Genomic DNA, 7,288 nt, shown 5'->3' with positions numbered 1-7,288 from the left:
ACATAACTGCTCAGGACTCAGTCTGAGGTTGCACAACTGATGATAGTCGAGGTCAGAAGGATTGCTGATTAAAGAGGATGTGAGGTAAACAGTCCTGGGGGAATCCTATTTGCATCTTTACATTTTAATATTTCTAATGCCCATATTTTCCTGTCTGTCTGAGCTTCATCTTAGGAGAGTTTTTATGTCTTCTCTAAATTTTCTAAAGGATTTGTGCTATTTTACTCAATAGGCGGCATGTAATCAACCTAATATTAGAACCAAGTAACATCCATACTTCTGATTGATTTTCAAGGTGCTAGCTCACTGTTAAATAGAGGGGTGTTTGTATTACTTCCTTCTTGTCTTGTCTTATGCCGTCGAGTCGTCTTTGACCCATAGCGACACCATGGACATAAGACAATAATAATAATAATAATGGCATTTGTTAAGCGCTTACTATGTGCAAAGCACTGTTCTAAGCCCAGAACTCCCCACCTCCAACTGTAATCATTCTGGTAGTGTACCCAAAGAGTTTTCTTGGTAAAAATAGGGAAATGGTTTACCATTGCCTCCCTCTACGCAGTAAATTTGAGTCTTCACCCTTGATTCTGTCCCATGCCACTGCTGCCCACACACGTGGGTTTTGACTTGTAGCAGATTGCCTTCCACTCACTAGCCACTGCCCAAGCTAGGAATGGAATTGCTATGCCTCTGCCTGACTCTCCCTCCTGTAGTCGAGACTGGTAGATTACTAGGAACTCTCCAGGTGTGTCTCTGAGAGGGGATTACTTCCTTCTACTGATATTCAAAATTGTTGAGTAAAATCTAGTTTCTGCATTCCCAGTGGTGATGAAATTAAACCTCTCCCGGGACAAGGCCCATTATTTAAGACATAGAGAAATACTCTGGCTTTAAGCAGCACAACTATGAATGGTAGAAAAGTAATTATATGAGGAAGAAGTGAACTACCTCACTTCTTCTTTAAAAGCAATTTAAAGTCTTAGATCAGGTAGTCCCCATTAGTAGTTCTGAGGATGAATTTGCCAGAGTTCAGAGGAGGAATAAAAGAAAGAAAACTGCTTGTGGTTCGGGTGTGTGCTCAAGGAGAATTGAGGACCATTGTCGGGGAGAAGACAGAGTGCTCACTGCATCTAGCTAGAAATAGATTTTCCTTTCAGTGCAGTAAGATGAATGCCATTCCAGCTAGACAATTAAGGAAATGTTCTCAAACATAATGGATAAAAGACAAAAATAATCTAGCATAGTTATACTTGTCAAAGAGTGAAAGGACATGTCATGCATTCCCTATGCAGCAGTAGAAAAATGTGAGAAATCATCCAACTGGAATTTCCCTTGATGCTTAGATGATAGTAAATCTCTTAGGTTTATTTTGAGATTTTGTTTCTCCCTTTGCTGACCCTGTAAAGGATGAGTGTCCCTGCCCTTCAGAGGATCTTTTCTTACCGCTGTCACTGAACCAGTCAGTAATTATTGGCTTTTCATCTTTCTTGTGAGTCTTCTCTCATCTGCCCAGTGGAAATTATATCTCACTTCACCTTCCAGTGAAAGGGTATTTGAACACCAGACAGTAACAGAGTTTGGATAGAAGTGCCCTAGGGACTTTTATGATGCAAAATGACTCTTCTACATTTCACCCAACCAGATATGTCAGGCCTTGAGTATAATTAACCACCATTCTTCTTTGTCTTAATTAAACAGGGGACACTAAACTGAATTCCATAGCATGCATTTAATTTGGTCTGTGAATTTTTACCCATTCTAGCCCTGAAGTAGTAATAATGATGGTATTTGTTAAGGCTTTACTATGTTCCAATAGTAAATATATTAAGGGCTGGGGCAGATACAAAATAATGTTTGGACACAGTCCCTGTCCCCCATGAGGTTCTCGTTCTAAAGGAAGGGAGAATAGGTAGCTTTTCAATTTTTTTTGGTAAGCACAAATTCACTCTCTTGGCTTTCTAGTCCCCAAATCACACTTTATCTTTCTTTCATGCTGACTTACTGAGCCTCATTTTTGCATCCCCATTATTGATTTCTTCCTCATGCCTTTCCCCCTATCTTGAATTCCCTTCTGGTCAGGAACTTGCCTACCAACTCTGTTGCACTGTACACTCCCAAGCTCTTAGCACAGTGTTCCGCACATCGTAAGCACTCAATAAATATCATTGATTGGTTGCTCCATATGTTAAATTAGACCTTAGGGATTTCTATACTCAGTCCCTCCCTACTTGACTAGAACTTTCTCTCCCTTTATGTCCAACATGCAACCTAAGGGGGGGTTGTTCCACTTTTGCCCCTCTGGAGGAAAATGGGGTGGTGGTGGGGAAACCACACAAAGTCATTTCAGGAGCATAGAATCCAGGCCCATTGGAATATCACACCTTCCTTGTTCCACTGTGCTGTTGACTAATGTAGTTTAAATCAGTGGATGAGACAGTGTGATAATGAAGCACATTTATCTGGTCAGCTTGAAGGTTTTGACCTGAGAAATGGGTAGTAGTTCAAAATTCATTCATTCATTCATTCAATCATATTTATTGAGAACATACTGTGTGCAGAGCACTGTACTAAGTGCTTGGGAAGTACAAGTCGGCAAGGTATATAGATGGTCCCTACCCAACAACGGGCTCACAGTCTAGAAAGAGGAGACCGACAACAAAACTAGACTGTGAGCCCATTGTTCAGTAGGGACCATCTCTATATGTTGCCAACTTGTACTTCCCAAACGCTTAGTACAGTGCTCTGCACACAGTAAATGCTCAACAAATATGATTGAATGAATGAAAACAAAACATGTAGACAGGTGTCAAAATAGTCAGAACAAATAGAATTAAACCTATATGTACATCATTAACAAAGTAAATAGAATAGTAAATATGTTCATTCATTCATTCATTCATTCAATCGCATTTATTGAGTGCTTACTGTGTGCAGAACACTGTACTAAGCACTTGGGAAGTACAAGTTGGCAACATATAGAGACGGTCCCTACCCAACAGCGGGCTCACAGTCTAGAAGGGGGGAGACAGACAAGAAAACAAAACAGATTAACAAAATAAAATAAATAGAATAAATATGTACAAGTAAAATAAATAGAGTAATAAATATATACAAACATATATACATATATACAGATGCTGTGGGGAGGGGAAGGAGGTAAGTCGGGGTGGATGGGGAGGGGGAGGAGAGGGAGAGGAAGGAGGGAGCTCAGTCTGGGAAGGCCTCCTGGAGGAGGTGAGCTCTCAATAGGGCTTAAAAATATGGAACACTTCATGAATTTGCATGTCATGTACAAGTAAAATAAATAGAGTAATAAATCTGTACAAATATTTATACAAGTGCTGTGGGAAGGGGAATGAGGTAGGGCAGAGGGGATGGGAAGGAGGAGAGGAAAAGGGGAGCTCAGTCTGGGAAGGCCTCCTGGAGGAGATGAGCTCTCAGTAGGGCTTTGAAGGGAGGAAGAGAGCTAGCTTGGTGGATGTGCGGAGGGAGGGCATTCCAGGCCAGGGGGAGGACGTGGGCCGGGGGTCATTGGTGGGACAGGCAAAAACGAGGCCCAGTGAGGAGGTTAGTGGCAGAGGAGCAGAGGGTGCGGGCTGCGCTGGAGGAGAGAAGGGAGGTGAGGTAGGAGGGGGTGAGGTGATGGAAAGCCTTGAAGCCAAAAGTGACGAGGTTTTGCTTGATTCATAGGTTGACAGGCAGCCACTGGAGATTTTTGAGGAGGGGAGTGACATGCCCAGAGTGTTTCTGCACAAAGATGATCTGGGCAGCAGAGTGAAGTATAGACTGAAGTGGGGAGAGACAGGAGAATGGGAAATCAGAGAGGAGGCTGATGCAGTAATGATGCTAATCCTTCATGGAGCCATTGTTGGAGAAGGCAAGGATAGATTGGAGGGAGAAAACTGCCTGAGTTCATTCATTCATTCATTCAATCATATTTATTGAGTGCTTACTGTGTGCAGAGAACTGTACTAAGCACTTGGGAAAGTACACTACAGCAACAAAGAGTGACAATCCCTGCCCAAAATGAGCTCATAGTCTAGAGCAGGAGAGACAGACATCAACATAAATAGACAGACATCAATATAAATAAATAAAGTTACAGATACATACATAAATGCTATGGGGCAGGGAGAGGGGGAAAGAGCAAAGGGAGCAAATCAGGGTGATGCAGAAGGAAGTGGGAGATGAGGAAATGTGGGGTTTAGTCTGGAAAGGCCTCTTGGAGGAGATGTGCCTTCAGTAAGGCTTTGAAGAAGGGGAATTGTCTGGTGAATTTGAGGAGGGAGGGCATTCCAGACCAGAGGCAGAACATGGGACAGGGGTTGGCGGTGAGACAGGCAAGATTGAGGAACAATGAGAAGGTTAGCACCATCATCATCAATCGCATTTACTGAGTGCTTACTATGTGCAGAGCACTGTACTAAGCGCTTGGGAAGTACAAATTGGCAACATATAGAGACAGTCCCTACCCAACAGTGGGCTCACAGTCTAAAAGGGGGAGACAGAGAACAAAACCAAACATACTAACAAAATAAAATAAATAGAATAGATATGCACAAGTAAAATAAATAAATAAATAGAGTAATAAATATGTACAAACATATATACATATATACAGGTGCTGTGGGGAAGGGAAGGAGGTAAGAAGGGGGGGATGGAGAGGGGGATGAGGGGGAGAGGAAGGAAGGGGCTCAGTCTGGGAAGGTCTCCTAGCACCAGAGGATCAGAGTGCGTGGGCTGGGCTGTAGAAAGAGAGCAGCGAGTTACACAGCATGTAAGGGGCCAAGCCAGGAGAAGATTGTTTCTTTCTGAGAGACAAGGGTCCCTCCTATCATTCAATGAACTGAATTTTATGTGTTCACTCTGTGCATAGCAGTGTACTTTGAGCTTGAAAGACTACAATACAGTTACTAGAAACAATACCTGCCCTCTAAGATCTTACAATCTCAATAAATTACAGTTATGGGGAAGCAACAGAGTTTAAAAGTAAATTAATAATAATTATGGTATCTGTTAAGTGCTTTTAGATCCCCCCTTTAGATCCCCCTTTTAGACTGTGAGCCCACTGTTGGGTAGGGACCATCTCTATATGTTGCCAATTTGTACTTCCCAAGCGCTTAGTACAGTGCTCTGCACATAGTAAGCACTCAATAAATACGATTGATGACGATGATGATTTGTTAAGTGCTTACTATGTGCCAAGCACTGTTCTAAGTGCTGGGGTAGATACAAGGCAACCAGGTTGTCCCACGTGTCTTAATCCCCATTTTACAGATGCGGTAACTGAGGCACAGGGAAGTTAAGTGGCCTGACCAAGATCACACAGCAGACAAGTGGCCTTCCCAGACTGAGCCCCCTCTTTCCTCTCCTCCTCCCCATCTCCCCTGCCTTACCTCTTTTCCCTCCCCACAGCACCTGTATATATATTTGTACAGATTTATTACTCTATTTTACTTGTACATATTTACTATTCTATTTATTTTGTTAATGATGTGCATTTAGCTTTACTTCTATTTGTTCTGATGACTTGACACCTGTCCACATGTTTTGTTTTGTTGTCTGTCTCCTCCTTCTAGACTGTGAGCCCGTTGTTGGGTAGGGACCATCTCTATATGTTGCTAACTTGTATTTCCCAAGTGCTTAGTACAGTACTCTGCACACAGTAAGTGCTCAATAAATACAACTGAATGAATGAATGAATGAATGAAGTGGTGGAGCGGGAATTAGAGACCACTGTTGGGTAGGGACTGTCTCTATATGTTGCCAATTTGTACTTCCCAAGCGCTTAGTACAGTGCTCTGCACATAGTAAGCACTCAATAAATACGACTGATGATGATGTTCGTTGATTCCCAATCCCGTGCTTTTCACACAAAGCCACGCTGCTTCTTCAGTGCTCTTAAACTGAGTTCCTTATGGGCCAGGGCCCAGGTTTGATTGATTATATTATATTTATCCCAAGATTAGTATACTGTAACTGTTTACTTCTCAACTGTTTGGGTCAGTTTGGCATACTTGAAGAACAGATTTCTGAAAACCCTTTAACTGCATGAAGGTCACATCTCCTCCAAGAGGACTTCCCCGATTAAGCCTTTTCTCCTGCTCCTTCTCCTTTCTGTGTCATCTCCATACTTGGAACTGGGACCCTTGGGCTTTGATATTCACCCCACCCTCAATGTCACAGCTCTTACATATCTTTAAATTATATATTATAAATTACTTCATAATAATAATAATGGCATTTGTTAAGCACTTACTATGTGCCAGGCACTGTTCTAAGTGCTAGGGTAGATACAAGGTAATCAGGTTCTCCCATGTAGGGCTCACAGTCTTAATCCCCATTTTACAGATGAGGGAACTGAGGCACAAAGAAGTGAAGTGACTTGCCTAAAGTCACACAGCTGACAAGTGGCGGAGCCAGGATTTGAACCCATGACCTCTGACTCCCAAGCCCGGGCTCTTTCCACTAAGCCACGCTGCTTCTCCTGTCTAACAGCAGACATCATGTCTGCTACCTCTGTTTTACTTTAGTCTCCCAAAGCTTAATAAACGCAATTCCCTGCACATAATAAGTGCTCAATAAATACCACTGATTGATTGATTGAAGTTGCCTCATGACTGCACACTAGTCTCCCCCTTCTAGACTGTGAGCCTGTTGTTGGGTAGGCACCATCTCTATATGTTGCTGATTTGGACTTCCCAAGCACTTAGTACAGTGCTCTGCACCCAGTAAGCGCTCAATAAATGCAATTGAATGAATGGTCATCAGTCGTGCATATACCACAATTGTTAAATTTTCTTGTAATTATTCCAGCGCTTAGTACAGTGCTTTCCTAAGATGAAGCTTAATAAATGTAATAACAGTAACAATAAAATAAAAATTTGTGTCCAGGAAAGTGATAAAATTAAGAGTGTATGTGATTTTTCTCCCCATAATTTAACTATTTCCATGCTCCAAATAATTAATAACTGTAAAATATGGTATCTAGATTAGGGAGTAAATTGGTCTCCAACAACCCCAGTCACCTCCTAAAACAAAAGAGGCAACAAAGTCTTTGTTTCAAGTTTTCTCCTGGAACTCTGCCAAAAGGAACACTATTTCATTTTTATGAGGACAATTTAATTTCATTGTTTCTCATTATCAACAGAAGCAAATATAGGTACTTTTCTTCATACACTTAATTTTGACTGCCTTTTTTTTAAATAGTATTTACTATGTGCCAGGCACTATCTTAAGTCCTGAGGTAGATACAATATAATCAGGTTGGACAAAGTCCCTATCC

General features: G+C 41.8%; 1 non-coding gene across 1 annotated transcript; it reads right to left on the bottom strand.

Annotated features, from left to right (window-relative positions):
• Positions 1 to 628: 628 nt before the first annotated feature.
• Positions 629 to 766, bottom strand: LOC119926193. Its single transcript, XR_005450089.1, has one exon. It is a non-coding gene; the product is annotated as a small nucleolar RNA SNORA7 (small nucleolar RNA).
• Positions 767 to 7,288: the final 6,522 nt, after the last annotated feature.

This window comes from Tachyglossus aculeatus, chromosome 3 (genome assembly GCF_015852505.1).
Source record: "Tachyglossus aculeatus isolate mTacAcu1 chromosome 3, mTacAcu1.pri, whole genome shotgun sequence".
In the NCBI taxonomy this organism is placed as follows: Eukaryota; Metazoa; Chordata; class Mammalia; order Monotremata; family Tachyglossidae; genus Tachyglossus; species Tachyglossus aculeatus.
Note: the sequence above shows the minus strand (reverse complement) of the source record. Positions and strands in the feature narration are given on the sequence as shown.